The 18,083-nt window shown below is 44.6% G+C and overlaps 1 protein-coding gene across 1 annotated transcript in view; it reads left to right on the forward strand.

Moving 5' to 3' along the window:
- Nucleotides 1-1,716: 1,716 nt before the first annotated feature.
- The window catches only part of WNT7A (Wnt family member 7A), a 204,354-nt gene continuing 187,987 nt past the window's right edge, over nucleotides 1,717-18,083 (forward strand). Inside the window, exon 1 of the mRNA XM_079316798.1 lies at nucleotides 1,717-1,726. The gene's annotated coding sequence lies outside the window, so the exon portion shown is untranslated. The remainder of the gene's footprint in view (nucleotides 1,727-18,083) is intronic.

Here is an 18,083-nt window from a genome sequence, read left to right on the forward strand (position 1 = left end):
ATACTAAAGCTGGTCTGTCATGCACCTTTCACCATAGCTGTTGAAACAGGACTTGTAGATGCATCTCAGGGGCCTGTGCCAGACCTGCCACAGCAAATTTTCTTAGCAAATGTTACTCAAAGTTTGTGAAAAACCAATAAAAATGGAAATGACAATTTAAAGATTAATTTAATAATTCAGACTGAAAATGAACTAATTTTAGTATGAAGGGAGAAAAGGAAAAATATAAAGGACATAATGAAGTATAGCTGTTATTTATTAATAGGATACAACTATAATTGAGCTCAGGTATAGGACAGAGTGACTACAGAAGCATAACCAGCATCTGGGCTTCAAGTCAGCAATCAGAGATTATTTATACTTTTCACAGCCATCACTTTGTAGCACAATTCTTAGTCCTTGCTACATGATAGAGCTCCTCAGCACCTTCAGGTTTCATCAGCCTCACCAGCACCGGTGGAGCAAAGCCAAGTCAAATCCTGTGAGGATCTGGATCAAGGTGAAGGCAGAGCTGAATGATCTGTCTCTGGCTATTGGAAGGACACAAGCTGTCCCCCACAGCTCGAGTTGGTAACAGTCCTGGCACTGTCAGGCAGTAGAAGGAAGCCTGTGGGAACAGAGATGGGGGGAAAGGAGCAGCCCCATGCTCCAGGAACCCCCAGGTAGGGCAGCCCTGGAGTCAGCAGAGCAGGGCAGAGTTGCTGGCTCTGACATCTCCAGAAATGACCAGACCACAGGCATTTCACCAAGCAGTTGCTCTTCAGCAAGGCTCTAGGGACACTGGTTCCCCTGGATGATTTTAATTTATTTTCACTGTGAACATCTCAGATTGGACTGTACCAGCAGGAGTTTTTGGGAACACTCAAGGCACTCACTCCCACATGTAGGGCATTTGACTGTCCCTTGCAAAGCACAAGTCACCTCTCTCATGTTCATGGTCCTGAGAATGCCTATACTAATTTTTTAATTATACTTTTGAAACAGTAGCAGGTTTGCCACTATCTTCATCTGCATTTTGTTCACTTCTTTTTTCCTGCAGGCTGCACCACATTACTGATTTCTCCATGTCATGAGGTGGTTGTCCATGTATTTCTAACCCATCAAGAGCTCCATCTAAATGCAAACTCTAGGGACAAACCAATCAAGAAAGCATTAGGATTACACACTCTTTTTTAGAGCCACCAGAACCACCAAAGGTGTTTGTATTTAGCGCAGATGTACACACATCTCAGAACAGCTCTTGTGCCCAGACCTGGACCTGGCAAGGTGGCACCTGCAGCACCTGTGCTCTGCAGCATCAGTGTAGACCAGCAGGAGCCTCTCCCTATCCAAATCTTCTCATTTCCAAATGTCCCCATTTCCAAACCTCCTCATTTCCAAACCTCTGAGCCATAATGCCCATGAGCAGCATGTAAAACTTGCAGCTTGGGAGGTACAGCTACAACCAGCTATGATACCTGAGGCCCAAGAGGGAGTTCTGAGTGAGAATGGGCTTGGATGGAGATCACCCAATTGACAACAGCAAGGAGTAGGTGCCTATAGGTCCTGTCTGTCCCCTGTTTGGGAGGGAACACCTCCACCTGGGGAGAAGGGGTCACACTGCCCTCGCTTCACCTCCAAAGAACTGCTCCAGAGCAGCCTGGCTTCTGCCCAAACCGCCTCAACCTGAGGAATAAACAGGAAAAAGGCAACCAAGCCTAAAGCATGGCCACCATGGTGAAGAAGAGCCAGCTTGCCCCATTCTTCGAGCGGGAGGTTCAGCTAAAACACATGATCTGCGATTTTTCCATTTAATCAAGTCCTGCTAATAGAATTCTACAATCTGGTACTTTAAGCTGCATGTTAGAAAAAGCCAGAGAAACATTTGCTTTGGCACTGACAGATCCTCAGATTTTTCCAGTTGGAACAATGATAAATGACTTAACCCTGATCATTTTTCTGAAACCTGATTTTTTTTGTTTGACATTTATTTACAGTTTCTATAAACACTAACACCTATAAAACATGGTTTACTGTTTGATTGCTTGGCGGACAAGCAAACCTTAAATACATAAATTATGAGCACCTAGTTAATGAGTGACATGACGGACATGAAGTTTTATTTACTATTGGCATGAGCCTTCATATAAAATTAGTGGCATAAGAAAGCCAGGTTTTGTGAATGCACATAGTCATGCCTTTTCATGGCCTGGCTTTTTTTTTTTTTTTTTTTTTTCTTTTTCTTTTTTTTTTGTTTTTTTTTAAAGACTTGACATAAGACTGTGGCCTATGTGTAATTTCATTGCCTGGAGCAAGGTTAGGGGAAAGCCGCTCCATCTGGCAATTTCCCTTTGACTGGCACATAGTTAAACAATGATGCAGTTTGACAAATTTCAAACCCTGCTTATGAAAAAATAACATAAACACAATAGTCACTCTGAGTAGATTGTCCACCTGTGCAAGCGGGCATGAAGTGTTAAGTAAAGGCTGCTGGTAATGAATAAAGATGCAGTGCATAGTTGGATTAGGTTGTTCCAAATGTAAATCACTGTCAGATAAAGCACTTGTGTTTACGTGTAGCATTAATATTTTGATCAGTATGTTTAAGAGAATTAGCTTCTTAATGCAGATGTTCTCATTTGGACCTTCACACCCTTAGCTTCAGCCAACTCCTTTACCATCAGTTATGTCAACATGTCATAAATCTTCACTGCTTTAACTTCTATTTTAAACAAAGCTTTGTTGTAAAATTTGGAGGCGTGTTTCCTTCGGGCTTTATTTTTGGCAAATTTCGTGTTATTTTGTTGAAAATCTGACACATTAATGTCCAATTAACCATCTTTGAGTGTTTTACTGACAAGGATCCCAGCAGCAATCAAATGCCTTTTATTGTAAGGACCTCCCTGCCCCCCACCCAACCAGCTGTATCCATTATGGGAACAAGAAGTCTTTATATCTTGATGCACAAACAATAAAGGCATTGCACTTGGTGGAAGCAGGACATGTGTCCCAACAGCTCCACAGCCTGGGCCCTCCTGGGCAGCTTATTGGAAAGATAAATGCTCACTCACTGCTCACAAAGTGGGACATGGTGAAATTCCAACACAAAATTCACGGACAGTCAGTGTTTTCTTTTTTGAACAAGGAAGATCTTTTAACCTCTCCAAGTTATTTTAACATCCATGTCCTTCTCGTGGGAGGTTGGTGAGACATGTGGGACATGACACCTGTGGTAAAACAGCCCCCACATGAAACTGCAAATTCTCTCCCAGGTCATTATGAGTGTGGTGATGGTGTTACTCTGTAAACTTCACAGGGTCCCCTTTCATGAGATGAACATTACCCCTTTTTAATTAATGACTTTACATTCTGCCAAATGTCACTTTTTTTTTTTTCCCTGGGAACTTTTAAATGTTGAAAACAAAATGACAATTTAGTCTTAAATCACTTGCTTTTTGAAAGGAAAATTAGTTAATTTTTGCTTTGCATAGCAAAGGGACGTCCCACACATTTAGATTTTGTTTTCCAGAAATTCTGAATAAAATAATGAAAAAGAGAAATATTTGCATTCTGGAGGATTCACACTTCATAGAAACCACTTTGCATGCCTCTGATATACCCATGGAATTCTAAACTTCAATGAATTGTTACTATTCACTGTGGTTTTCTAACTACAGTTTGTAAAGGCTTGACAGTCTCCCATCAATGTCCCCTGAGAGCACAGGGCTGTCTGGAATCCCATCTTACCTTTCCAGGGTTTCTTTTGTTACAGCACCCAAGGCATTGGATGAAGTTTTTTAGCAAATCCCTCCTCTTCTGAGTTTAGCAGCTCTTTTCAGTGCCTTAACTCCAAATCAACCTGCAGGGGGATGAGCATATTCTGTTAAAGAGCTCAAGCAGAGGAGAGCCCCTGCTGCTGGGCTGCTGAGCTGATCTCAGCTCACTTTCCCAGTGACAAAGTGCTGGGTGAGAAGCCCCTTCTGCATGCAGCTGCTGGCCATGCACAGACACCCCCAGCTCAGGGCACCAAAGCCCTGCAGGAGCCACTGAAGGTGCCAAAGCCACCAAACTCTGCCCTGGTGGCATGGAAGGGACACATACTCCACAGCCTGGCCGTGGCCTCCCCATGGAAATCTTCAAACAAAGAAAAGCAGAAGGGTGTTTTGACAAGTGAAATGTTTTCTTTTAACTTCAGAAAGTCACTCATTAAAAAGTGAATGAAGAGCTGGCTTATCTACTCAGAAACCCCAACAATTAAGCTGGAATCAAAATTTAACTCCTGAGACATTCAGGAGAGAAAAACAAGGTGGGATTTGCCAGAAAGCCAAACAGTACTCCTCCTTCTCTTATTTTAATTCCAAGGATTCACTAATGAAAGGTCCAAAAAAAAACCCATTTTAACTTCCCAAACTGTCCCAGCAAACTGCAAGGCAAAACTGGATGCTGCCCCACTGCTCCTTCCAGCCATCTGTGTGCATCTTCCTTCAGATGAGCCCCCAGAGCCCCACTCGTGCACTCTTCCTCTCAGCCTCAGGACACCCATGGAGAAGGCCAGAGGAAAGGCTGGTCCCTGCTGCAGCTGCTCTGTGCCCAGGAGCAGGGTAATCCTCACTCTGAAAACCTGCACTGGTGCTCTTGTGAGGGTGACATCAAATATTTTCTATTTGATATTCAGGTTTCAATTCTCTGACCTTCCAGCTGCCCCGTGGTCTCTCTCTTATTTTAGGAATGACACCACCACAAACGTTTCTCATTTTCTTCATTTGTTCTTTTATATTTTACTACTTTGAAATCTGGTTTGAGATCTCAAATGTAAACACAAAACATTGGATCCGTTTTTTACTCCTTGTCTGATCTTGATGTTTTCTAGTGGTTAAGCACTTTTCCTCCACTTCTATTCTAATTTAGGAGGGGCAAACCAATGAAAGGTCCTTCTCAAAAAACACCAGGATGTACTCTTTCAATAACAGCACACAAAAACGTTTGATAAAACAACAAAACCAAGACTGTGCTTCAAGAACTCATACTCCAAAGGTTTCCAAATTAAAAATCAAATTGATCTAAACATAATAAATATATCCATATTTAAACAACATTATTAAAAGTGTATTTGGATGAAATAAAGTCTTCTGTTGATTAAGGTTCAAAATACTGGTTCCTAAATATTCTTATTGCCTGGAATGAAATCAAGTCCTTCAACACTTGTTGTTGGTTATGCTAATCCTTTAATATTACTCTTTATTCCAGCTGAGAAAAAAGGGCTAAGCCAGCTGTTCCAAACATCAGCATTTTAATGTTCTCAGTGTGGGCGTAATATTTTATCACCTGTTCTTTATGTTCTATGTCTCAATTCATACATTAAATTATATGTCAGAGTTACTTATGGGGGCAGCGATCAGTTTGTACTGATTTAAGGCTGCAATAAAAACTGCACAACAGTGTGAAAAGATATAAAGTGGCAGTGACGTAGCTGTGCTCCCTTACACCTCTGCATGGGCTGAGAAGAGCTGCAGAATCCAATCCCGAGACGTTTCTGGGACCAAACCTGAGCCCTGAGAGCTGCAGAGCTGTTGGAAAAGTTCTGCTCAATGTACCACTTGCCCATCTTAAAATTCTGAAATGTATTCTTGATATCTTCTCTATTCTGGCAAGAAATAATTTTACAGCTTAAAATGACATGGACAACTCTTCAGAGAAGGAAGTAGGACAGCAGCACAGAAAAATAAATAAGATTATTTTTGTGATCTTTATTTATTTGGAAAAAGAAAGGGAAAAATAAAAGTTTTTATGTTATTGAGCTTTCAAATTCTTCTTTAATCACACAACAAAGGTATAGGATATCTCAATTCATTGATTTTCTAGCAGTTCATTTTTGCACAAGGACCATGTCAACCCAGAGATGAAAAATAATGGATGCTCAGAGGGAAAAGAATGGAAGATATTACTCAGTGCTCCAATGAAAAGGGAGGAGTTTGTAAGGAAATACATAATCCAGGGTAAGTCCCTACCCAGACTATTCATTCTCACACAAGGTAGAATGTGTAACTGCTGTCCAATGGCTCTCTAGTGCAAAGCCAGTAGGAATATGGGATTTGTAGAATCTGCCTTTGTCAGTAGAATTTGCCTAATTATATTTGATAATCTGAATGTTACCCAGTTTCTCAGATGAAGTATATGAAATACAACAAATGATCCTTAGGCAGCAGACAACAGTTCCAAGCATGTGTAATTGTTTTCTGGATGCTTCACATGTTAAAAGGACTTTGATTTCAAATGTAAAGTATGTTTAGCTGTTTATACGTTAAAAAAAAAAAAAAAATCTGTTGAAGCAGCAAAGAGAATTCAAGTTTTCCAGGGGCATCACATTCCAACATTTAAGGCAACAATACTAAAAGATAGTTTAGAGAAGAAAAAACACCTCATTAAGGTATAAATAAATAGTTGGCTCTTTAAATGTTTCACAATAAATTGATTGTACATATAGAGCGCAGACTGGCTTTTTTCCAGCTCTGCAGAATCCTAATTGGTGTTGGAACTGTGTATTTGTGTAAGTCATTAGACTGTTACAGTGATCCACATAGAGTTAGGAAACAGTGCAGATGATTACTGATTATGGAAATGTTTACAGGATCTGAATGAAGTGACCCGCAGAGTTCCCTGGTGTCCCCTTACCCGAGAGCATTGCCAAACATCCCCACCAGCAGCCAACGTCACCCCTCGGCTGCCCAAGGAATCTGCTGCTATTTCAATCAGCTTCTAAAGCATTTCTAAAGTTTCTTTGAGGTCTTTTTCAGGATTTGCTGTGATATCAAATTTTCTTACAATCATGACCACTTCTATAAACACACCTTCCCGTTCTTGGGGCATTTTGTCTTGAGTTTGAACTTGAGAGATGAGCGAGGCAGAGGATCCCCAGCAGCTCTGGGAACTGTGGGTGGGCACAGAAGGGCTTTATGCTCTCAGTTCCACCTCTCCCCTAAAACCAGGGCTGAGGACACAGGACCCTGTGCCCAGCACTCACCTCCACTTGCAGTGTAAATTGAGGGTGATCATGGGAGAAGCTCAGTTCTGAAATGCACAAGGTGAGGCTGCACAGGGTGTGAGGGGTTTTGGCCAGCTCTCCTTGGCAGGAAGCTGTGACTGCTCAAGGCTCCCTGACAGTCAGACCTGCCCCTTGTTCCCTGGTTTAAAGAAAGCACCATGGGATTGTTCTATACCTGCTGATGGATGGCACCTCTTTTGCAGAGTTCCATAGCAGGCAAGAAACACAGTGAGACTCAGCCTAGCTTGTTCACAGCTCCTGAGCAGCCACATTTGATACTTGGAGACTGAAGAGGAATTTGGAGTCTGACTCAAACCACTATCGAAATGCAGTCTTCACCAAAATTCCATTTCCAGGCGTTTTCAGTTCCAGAGATTTGGTTCTAGCCGATTTCCAGCAAGACCATAGATCTGGCAAAGATTTTCGAAATCAGCATAGCAAAGCAGCCAGTTATTAGTCTTTGAAACTATCAAATAACACCCAACCCCCACAAACAGACTGTATGGGGAAAGAAGAAAGAAACAAAACCAAAGAGCGTCCCATACTAATCTTCTTCAAAATTATTCCTATAATATCCTACAGATACATGTTCTAAATAAATTAGTACGCTTCAGAGGGAGATATAACCGTAAAAATGAACATCATGCTTTCTTTCCCTTTTCTGCCTTGGAAAGGAATTGTACTTGGTGCATACAAATAATTTATCCAAACCCCAAATTAACATTTAACCAGTGTATATACTTTGAGCAAGAAATTGAACAGCAGACTGGCGTTCATTGTGACTCTGGAAGAGAATTAACATTTCACAGACACAGAAAGTCAGGTGATGACCAGTGAGTTCAATGGAATCCCTTCCACCACCTGCAACAAACTACCAGTGTAAAATCACATTGCTAGAAATTGTCTGTTTTACAGGGTGGTTAAAAAAATCAAGAGAACATCAGTGTAATTTTTTAGGGCTCACTTAAGCAGACTCAGAATGCTGAGGGCTATCCCTCCACCCTCCTCCAGTAATTGCTATTTAAAGATCATTTGAATGACCTTCTAGTACATCTTAGCCATCTTTTTATTTACTTGTCTGGTAAAACCCAATCCTTCATCAGGCCAAACAGTCAAAGAGATGGAAAATTTAAACCTTTCCAGCTCCTGAAGGAAAGTTTCTCCCAACAGCTGTCTTGCTTTATGAAAGCATGAAGTCAGTACATCCAATCTCATGCTATCAATCATGCTGGCTGACGTTTCCTGCAAACTGTGTCCACAAGACAAACGGGGAAAGAGAACCTAAAAGGAACAAGAAATTGCCAAAAAGCAGATGGAATTATGTGCTCTTGTTTATAGTTGGCTGTTCAAATGAGCCCAGTCTAAATGCCTTCCCCATCAGAATTATAGCACTAAGCAGTCGTTTGCATCACTGCTGAAAACACCTGACACTCGTATTAAGAAATATTGGGTTTAATTGCAGTCCATTAAAATGTGGAAATGTCTTCAGTGTAGGATTAATGATTTAAGTGAACTGTCGGCTTTCAGAGTATTTTTAGGCCCTCCTCCTGCAGATGCAAACATCCTCTTGCTCCCCTCCCGCCCTGAACTTTTGCAAAAAAGGTCTGCCACATGTTTCTCATCTCCTGGCTTTAGGTAAGTAGCATTTAAAATGACTCTGAACATCTAGCATCCATGATTTGTGACTTTCAGAAGAGTGTTTGTGTACACAAAGGGATGTTAAATTGTTGTTTTGACTTTAATCTAAATAATTTTCATTTCCTCTTACGGTGAATATTTTCTGCACATACCAAAACAGGATTTGGGGTTTGTCAGTTCTTATACATGCACGAGCTTTAAGTTCCAAGCTGTGTGGAAGGCACTGACCGCTGGTACTCCCTCTCTGAATTTCCTTTCCATCCCCAGCTAGCTTTGGTCCCAGACAGAATCTGCAGTTGGATTTCAGTTGCTCTGGCATGTAGGTCTTCAGGCAAGGACTCAGGGGGAGAGCTGCTGGTGTTGACAATCCTGAAGTAACAGGAAAAAAATATTCATAGTCTTGAATTCAGTGCTTTGGATACTGTAAATGTAAATATAAATACTTTTAGTATCTGGAAAAAAAGATCTGCTTCTTGAGTGAAATCACCAAGGCTAAACAATTGTGAGACATCCTAGGATACAGAGCTCCCAGCATAGGTCCAGGGAGGGAGGGGTGGATTAAAACTGGAAATCTGTTCTGGAATTGGCCCCAGCAAGAATCACCAGCCTCACGAATTCTCTGAAGCTGATGGGTTCTGGCCATACACTGAGCACTGAAGTGCTGCTGAGTCCAGTGTCCATGGAATCATCCTGGTCCTGCTGAGTCCAGTGTCCATGGAATCATCCTGGTCCCTCTGCCATCCCAGGAGCATCCAGCCAAGGTTTGCAATCTTTGCTGCCCCTACTCACATCTTACTAAGGGAGTACCACAGTGAACTGTGGCAGCCCAGAAAGGATGAGAATGGATCCTCTCCTGAGCAGCAGCCTCTGTCTGGAGAGCACTGACTGCTGCTGTGCCCCACACACCGGCTTTGCACATCCTGCATTTATCCACCATTGCCCTTTTTCCCTTCTCAGCCCAAGAATCAGGAAATTCAGAGTCATTCAGACATATAAATCTGGCTGGGTCAGTCATTCAGACATATAAATCTGGCTGGGTCAGCTCTGGAGCTCATAGATATGAGTGTGGACACTGTGTAAATACAGGTGCTGTGGCAGTGGCCTCCTAGACCAGTCAATCAAGACCAAAACAAAATACACCCTAAAAGTTGAAATTATATTTACCAAGGAAATGAAAGAAAAATTAGACATAACATTCAAACTCAGAAAGAATATCAAAACCTTCAGTTTCACTGTGCAGCAAATGGGTCACAATTCTCATGTCATGTGTGACTATAAGGGAAATTACAAGAAATTCAGACCAGTCTGCAGTGTTGAAGGCCAGAACAGTACAAATATTGTACATGAAACTTGAGGTTTTCAGAGGCTAAAGCTGTGCCTTAAAAACTGCAAATAATACCCAACCACTTGTTGTATGTTTGTAATTTAACTCTTTGTCCAAGTTTAGGACAAATTTGGGGAAAAAGAGCTCCAAAGGGCCCCCCCCCCCTTTCTTTTTTACAATTCCTTCCTTCACTGAGCTCAGAAAGAATTGCTCTTGTGGTGAAAATGGAAAAAACTTTTTTATTAACAAAAATACAAAAGAAACACTCCCCCAACCCAAACCCAGATGAGACGAACCCAGCCGGTCCTCGCCGGGGAGAGCGGCAGAGCCTCCCAAGCCGACCTCCAGCAGCGGCCCCCGAAGTCCAGATCCTTGTCCTTCGGAGTCGGTGCAAAACCCTGGAGCAGGGAAAAGGGAGAGAGGGGGAGGGGCAGCCGGGAGCAGGCCCAAAGCAAGCCCAAGACAAGCTAAAGCGAGCCCAAGACAAGCAACACAGGGGCACAGACAAAACAGCTGGGGGAAAAGGGAAAAAAACCAGCCAAAGCAGCCAGGGGAGGGGATCACAGCTGAGCAGACGGCAGAGAGCAAGACACAGCCCACAACCGAAGCGCAGCAAGAGAGAGAGAGCCGGAAAACACCAGCCTAGATAAAACCATCCGAGGGAGGGACCGGCAGCTGCACGGGGGAAGCAAGGAGAGGAGCCAGTCCAAACATCAGCCCATAACATTCCACCCCTTATCCCACATCGTGATCATTGACACACGATTGGGATACACACTCACTAAACACGATATGAAAATTTCCTGACTTGCTTAAACCTTCAATACTTACACATTTCTTTCTATTCATAGAATCTAGTATACAATGGTGGCAACACTCAACAATAACATTTGTCTATACTTCATCCTATAGTCAGATCTCCCTGAGGTACACAGCAGGTTGTTCCATCCTTCTGCATTATCCACCAAGTGCATCCTGGTCCTTGAGCAAAGGCAATCCCACGAATGGGTTTGCCTGTACTCGAGGCAGGATGAATCCATACTGTCTTTCCTAGCAACCCTCTAACATGGGCCACTGGGACTTTATCTCCATCTATCACATTAAGGCCTTCAGACTGGGCGGGGCCTGCTCGGTTGGTGGAACCTCGAGTGTTAACTAACCAAGTGGCTTTTGCCAGGTGCTGCTCCCAGTTTTTTAAAGATCCCCCACCCTTTAATGTGATCCTTTAAAGATCCCCCATCCCTTTAATGTGGTCTTCAACAATCCATTGTACCTCTCCACTTTACCTGCAGCTGGTGCATGGTAAGGGATATGGTACACCCACTCAATACCATGTTCCCTAGCCCAGGTGTCAACAAGCTTATTTTTAAAATGCGTCCCATTGTCTGACTCAATTCTCTCAGGGGTACCATGCCTCCAAAGGACCTGCTTTTCCAGGCCCAGGATGGTGTTGCGGGCAGTAGCATGGGACACAGGGTAAGTCTCCAACCATCCAGTGGTGGCTTCCACCATGGTCAGCACGTAACGTTTTCCCTGGCGGGTCTGAGGCAGTGTGATGTAATCAATCTGCCAGGCCTCCCCATACTTGTATTTCGACCACCGTCCACCATACCAGAGGGGTTTTACCCGCTTGGCCTGCTTGATGGCAGCGCAAGTGTCACAGTCATGAATGACTTGGGTAATGCTGTCCATGGTAAGATCCACCCCTCGGTCTCGTGCCCACTTATAGGTGGCATCCCTGCCCTGATGGCCTGAGGCATCATGGGCCCATCGAGCCAGGAACAACTCTCCCTTATGTTCTCAATCTAAGTCTATCTTTGAGACCTCTATCTGTGCAGCCTGATCTACCTGCTTGTTGTGCCTGTGTTCTTCATTAGCCCGACTCTTGGGAACATGGGCATCCACATGACGGACTTTCACGGGGAGCTTCTCCACCCGAGTGGCAATGTCTTTCCACTCATCAGCAGCCCAGATTGGTTTTCCTCTGCGTTGCCAGTCAGCCTTTTTCCACCTTTCCAGCCAACCCCACAGAGCATTGGCTACCATCCACGAATCAGTATAAAGGTAGAGCTTTGGCCATTTCTCTCTCTCAGCAATGTCCAAGGCCAGCTGAACAGCTTTGAGTTCCGCAAGTTGACTCGATCCACCTTCTCCTTCGGTAGCTTGTGCAACCTGTCGTGTGGGGCTCCATACGGCAGCTTTCCACTTCCGGTTCATCCCCACAATGCGGCAGGAACCGTCGGTGAAAAGGGCGTAGCGTGTTTCATCTGCTGGCAGCTGGTTGTACGGTGGAGCTTCTTCAGCCCGGGTCACTTGCTCCTGCTCCTCTTCATCAGAGAGACCAAAATCTTCACCTTCTGGCCAGTTCGTAATTATCTCCAAAATCCCAGGGCGATTTGGGTTACCAATACGGGCTCGCTGCGTGATGAGGGCAATCCACTTGCTCCATGTGGCGTCAGTGGCATGGTGAGTAGAGGGAACCTTTCCTTTGAACATCCACCCCAGCACTGGCAGTCGGGGTGCCAGGAGAAGTTGTGCTTCTGTGCCAATCACCTCTGAGGCAGCTTGAACTCCTTCATAGGCAGCCAAGATTTCCTTCTCTGTGGGACTGTAGTTGGCTTCGGACCCTCTGTAGCTTCTGCTCCAGAATCCCAGGGGTCGGCCTCGGGTCTCACCAGGCACCTTCTGCCACAGGCTCCAAGACAAACCATGGCTCCCAGCTGCTGAGTAAAGTACGTTCTTCACATCTGGTCCCCTCCTGACTGGGCCAAGGGCTACTGCATGGGCAATCTCCTGTTTAATCTGAGCAAAGGCTTGCTGCTGTTCAGGGCCCCAGTGGAAATCATTCTTCTTGCGTGTAATAAGGTAAAGAGGGCTCACAATCTGGCTGTACTCAGGAATGTGCATTCTCCAAAAACCGATGGCACCTAGAAAAGCTTGTGTCTCCTTTTTATTAGTAGGTGGGGACATAGCTGTAATCTTGTTAATAACATCAGTAGGAATCTGACGCCGTCCATCTTGCCATTTCACTCCCAGGAACTGAATCTCTCGAGCAGGTCCTTTAACTTTACTCTTCTTGATGGCGAAGCCGGCTTCCAGGAGAATTTGAATAATTTTTTCTCCTTTCTCAAACACTTCCGTTGCTGTGTTTCCCCATACGATGATATCATCAATATATTGTAGATGTTCCGGAGCTTCACCCTTTTCCAGTGCAGCCTGGATCAGTCCATGACAGATGGTAGGACTGTGTTTCCACCCCTGGGGTAGTCGGTTCCAGGTGTACTGCACGCCCCTCCAGGTGAAAGCAAATTGAGGCCTGCATTCTGCTGCCAAAGGAATGGAGAAAAATGCATTTGCAATGTCAATGGTGGCATACCACCTTGCTGCCTTGGACTCTAGCTCGTACTGGAGTTCCAGCATGTCTGGCACGGCAGCGCTCAGCGGTGGAGTCACTTCATTCAATGCCCGATAGTCCACAGTCAGTCTCCATTCCCCATCAGATTTACGCACAGGCCAAATGGGGCCGTTAAAGGGTGAGTGGGTTTTACTGACCACCCCTTGGCTCTCCAGCTCTCGGATCATCTTATGAATAGGAATCACGGCATCTCTCGTTGTTCTGTACTGCCGACGGTGCACTATTGAAGTGGCAATTGGTACTTGTTGTTCTTCTCCCTGCAGAAGTCCTACTGTAATTGGATTCTCAGATAGTCCAGGCAAGGTGTTCAATTGCCGGATGCGCTCTGCCATCACAGTTGCAATTCCAAATGCCCATCTTAGTCCCTTTGGGTCCTTAAAATATCCACTCCGAAGGTAATCTATGCCCAAAATACATGGGGCCTCTGGACCAGTCGCAATAAAATGTTTCTTCCAATCCTTTCCAGTTAAACTTACTTCCGCTTCCACCAGGGTGAAGTCCTGCGATCCACCTGTCACACCAGCAATTGAAACAGATTCTGCTCCTACGTGTCTTGATGGAAGTATCGTACACTGTGCACCTGTGTCCACTAAAGCTTTATATTTCCGTGGTTTCGAAGTGCCAGGCCATCGAATCCACACGGTCCAAAAAACACGGTTCTCCCTTGCCTCCCCCTGGCTAGAGGCAGGGCCCCTCTAAGCCTGTTGCTCCTTCTTTTCTGAGGCATACATCTTAGAAGTTCCCTCAAGAGGGTCAGATATGTCATTATCAGTATCACACTCGGCACTTTGGCTGTGAGAAACAGGAGCGGCTTTCCTTTTGGAAATTTTTTCTTCCTTCAAATCCCGCACTCGTTGTGCCAGAACAGCCGTAGGCTTCCCATCCCATCTTCTCATGTTCTCTCCAGAATCTCGCAAGAAGAACCACAACTCAGCTCGGGGAGTGTACCCTCTCTCCCAACTGGGGTAACGTCTGCGTTGGATATCAGGGTTTCTAATCTGTACAGCTGAAATTTGGAGGAGGTCCTCCTTAATCTCCTCCCTGAGTCTCCGATGATTTTTCTCTATTTTATCTTCTAAGTTTTGCAAGCGTGTTTCCACAGCTGCAATCCTAGCATGAGTCGGGCCATGTACTGCATCCGCATATGCACGAAGCTTCTTTGCCATATCGAGTACTGTCTCATACACCTCATCTCTCTTCATTATCGCTAGGGCAGACGCATACTCAGGTGGCCCAAGCCGCACGAGCTTTCTCCACATCACCGGTGTGCATGGTACCAGGTCTGGATTTCTAGTTGTTACGTCATCCGAAAAAATAATTTCTGTTACTGCCATTTCCCTGAGGCGTTGGACCCCCTGCTCTATGGTTTTCCATCGGGTCTGCTGAACATATAAGTCATCTGCACACAGATATCTTTGTGCCACACTATCCAGGACCCGTTCCCAGAGACTTTGAGGGTTAGCCCCTCTCATCACGCCCTGGTCGATAACAGGATCATGAGACAGAGACCCCAAATGTCTCGCCTCAGAGCCATCCAAAACTGTGGCCTCACCTGCCGCATCCCAGAGACGAACCAGCCAGCTGATAATAGATTCATCAGGTCTCCGGGTGTAATCTTTTCTTAATCCACGAAGATCCTTCAGGGAAAAAGACTCATTATTGGTCTCTGCTCTCCCACCAGTTGTCTTGACTTCTAATTTTACATCAGGAGGTGTCGAGGGTCCCTCTCCAGCATCATCATCATCATCATCCTCCACCGGCCGATCGGTCTTCTTGGTGCGTTTCCCACTTCTTGTACTGGTAGCCACAGCCATTGGTTGGGGCTTATTCTCCAGTTTAGTTGCTGGGTTTCGGCCTAGGGTGTTGGCAACAACTTGCGTAACTGGGATAGGAGACAATTTATCTCCCTGTTCCCTCTCCTCTGTCTCCTGCTCTATAGTGCCTAGCAGGGTGCGATATGCATGTGCTAGGGCCCAGCTCACTGTAATAATCCTTTTCTCTTTAGAACCATCCTGGCACTTCCCTTTTAAGTAGCTTGCAACCTCGATTGGATCCTGAATCTTTTCAGTTGGGAATTCCCAGATTATGGGGTCAGAAAATTCCTTTAAAATCTGGCCCATTTTCTCCCATTTGCCATTCCACTCAAGATTCCTCCTGCCGAGCTTGACTCCTAAATCAGGAGTCTTCCCAGCCCCTTTAGAAATCTCAGCCTTCATTCTATATAGACTGTAAATGGTGCAACAAAGACTTACTAAATTAATTACCATAAAGATGATTTCCTTAATACTCAGGGAGATCTGAATGTTTTCTAATAAAGATGTAACCGATTCAGAGGAGAGGAAAGGAAATAAAGGCAGGAAATCTTCTTTGCCTGCTTCTCCTCTAATAAATAACACAAACCATGATTTATACATTCCTGAAGCAGATTCCAATATTCTCATAAATCTCCTGTAAGCCATTGCAACCAAGCCTAGCCCGATGAGCATTTCGTCAATATTCCTTTCATACAAAAACTACGCATCAAAGACAACACCGGAGCTATCTCCGGATGAGTAAACAGACCCATTGACCACAAAGGCATCAAAACGTCAAAGAAACCTAACGAGCCGACATACAAACAGGTCCCCACAACAAAAGACATTATGGATTTAAGAAACTTAGCCATGCCGACAGCTGAAACCAACATAGTATTAGATAAAAGTTTTTTCCACTTTTTTTCTGGTGCTGATAATCTGAAGGTCGTGAGTTCCTCACACGGGGCACCAAAAAGTATGTCCAAGTTTAGGACAAATTTGGGGAAAAAGAGCTCCAAAGGGCCCCCCCCCCCCCTTTCTTTTTTACAATTCCTTCCTTCACTGAGCTCAGAAAGAATTGTTCTTGTGGTGAAAATGGAAAAAACTTTTTTATTAACAAAAATACAAAAGAAACACTCCCCCAACCCAAACCCAGATGAGACGAACCCAGCCGGTCCTCGCCGGGGAGAGTGGCAGAGCCTCCCAAGCAGACCTCCAGCAGCGGCCCCCGAAGTCCAGATCCTTGTCCTCCGGAGTCGGTGCAAAACCCTGGAGCAGGGAAAAGGGAGAGAGGGGGAGGGGCAGCCGGGAGCAGGCCCAAAGCAAGCCCAAGACAAGCTAAAGCGAGCCCAAGACAAGCAACACAGGGGCACAGACAAAACAGCTGGGGGAAAAGGGAAAAAAACCAGCCAAAGCAGCCAGGGGAGGGGATCACAGCTGAGCAGACGGCAGAGAGCAAGACACAGCCCACAACCGAAGCGCAGCAAGAGAGAGAGAGCCGGAAAACACCAGCCTAGATAAAACCATCCGAGGGAGGGACCGGCAGCTGCACGGGGGAAGCAAGGAGAGGAGCCAGTCCAAACATCAGCCCATAACACTCTTATAGAAATTGGTGGTTTACATTTTAAGGAAAATATTAAAAATCTCTAATTATATTCTCTATATGTCAAAAAACATCCCATCATTTCCAGGTGTCTTTCCTTATGTTCTTTTTCCCACAACCTCCACATATAGCCATTTAAAATACCTTTATTCTCCAATATCTGTTATTTGAAAAGAGGTCTGGAACATTCTCAGCCTGCACCTGCTCACATTATTTATGTCATGTTCTGGATCATTAGCATGCAGTTACTAAAAATGCAGTTCACAGGCCAGGCTTGGCTGCACCTGTAACACCTCTGCTTGTCATTTTCCACACTCCTCTATAAACACAAAGCCCAGTGTTTGGTGGGCTTCAGGACATCTTTTAAAATATTCTACTTAAGCATTTACAAGATGTTAGTTCCAGCTTTCTGGAAAGGCTGTGTTTCTACACAGCTGGTGCCTGCAGGAAGGTGAGGTGCAATTAAACTAAAGCTGGGTTTGAAGCTCTGCCATCCTTTTGGGACAGGTGCCTGCTCAACCCTTCACAGCATCATTGAGCCTTTCCTTTCAAGTAGGAGGAAGTATCACAATTTACTTTAGCACTGGTTTAAAAAGCTGAAGGATTTCTGAACACAAATGGCCACACCTTTTTCCCAGGTGTTTTTCCATGCTGACTGCTGCTGACAATGCATTAACTTCTCAGAAACCATTTTAGTATGACCTGGATATGGCTGACACCAGCTCCACATTTCTAAAGACAAGGCAGCACCTGAAGATGAGGCACCCCTCAGGCCCTCAGCAGGATGTCCCCTGGGTGTTGAGTATTTTAAGGTCCCTGTTTTTGAGCTCTCTGCCAGGGGATTATCTCTGGTTTCCATCAGTAAGAGCCATGCCTGGTCTGTGATACATAGCTGGGGGTTCAGCCAATTGTTGCAAAAGATGGATGATTTTCCCAAAAGTCAGATGTTAGTAACAGGCAAAATTAAGACACTGAATAACAGTAGTTTATTTTCTTTGTATTTATTTTTAAATAGGCAGCCTACACATATTCTGTCCCTACCCAAGAACCTGAACCAGGCAAGAGAATCCAGAGAATATTTGTAAAGAGGGTAAGTGGAATTTAAGTGTCAGAGACCACACCTCCAGTAAATGGTCACTTCCAGGATTTATATTGCTTTTATAGTAGGGAAAGGAGTCCTACACTCCTCTGTGACAAAACTCAATAGACATTTGTGAAGCAAACAGTGTCCACCCATCTCATCCTTGCTGCTGCTGTCCACGTTCTCAGCCCAAATCTGGGGGAGGATT

The sequence above is a fragment of the Erithacus rubecula genome (assembly GCF_903797595.1).
Source record: "Erithacus rubecula genome assembly, chromosome: 13".
NCBI classification, from domain to species: Eukaryota; Metazoa; Chordata; class Aves; order Passeriformes; family Muscicapidae; genus Erithacus; species Erithacus rubecula.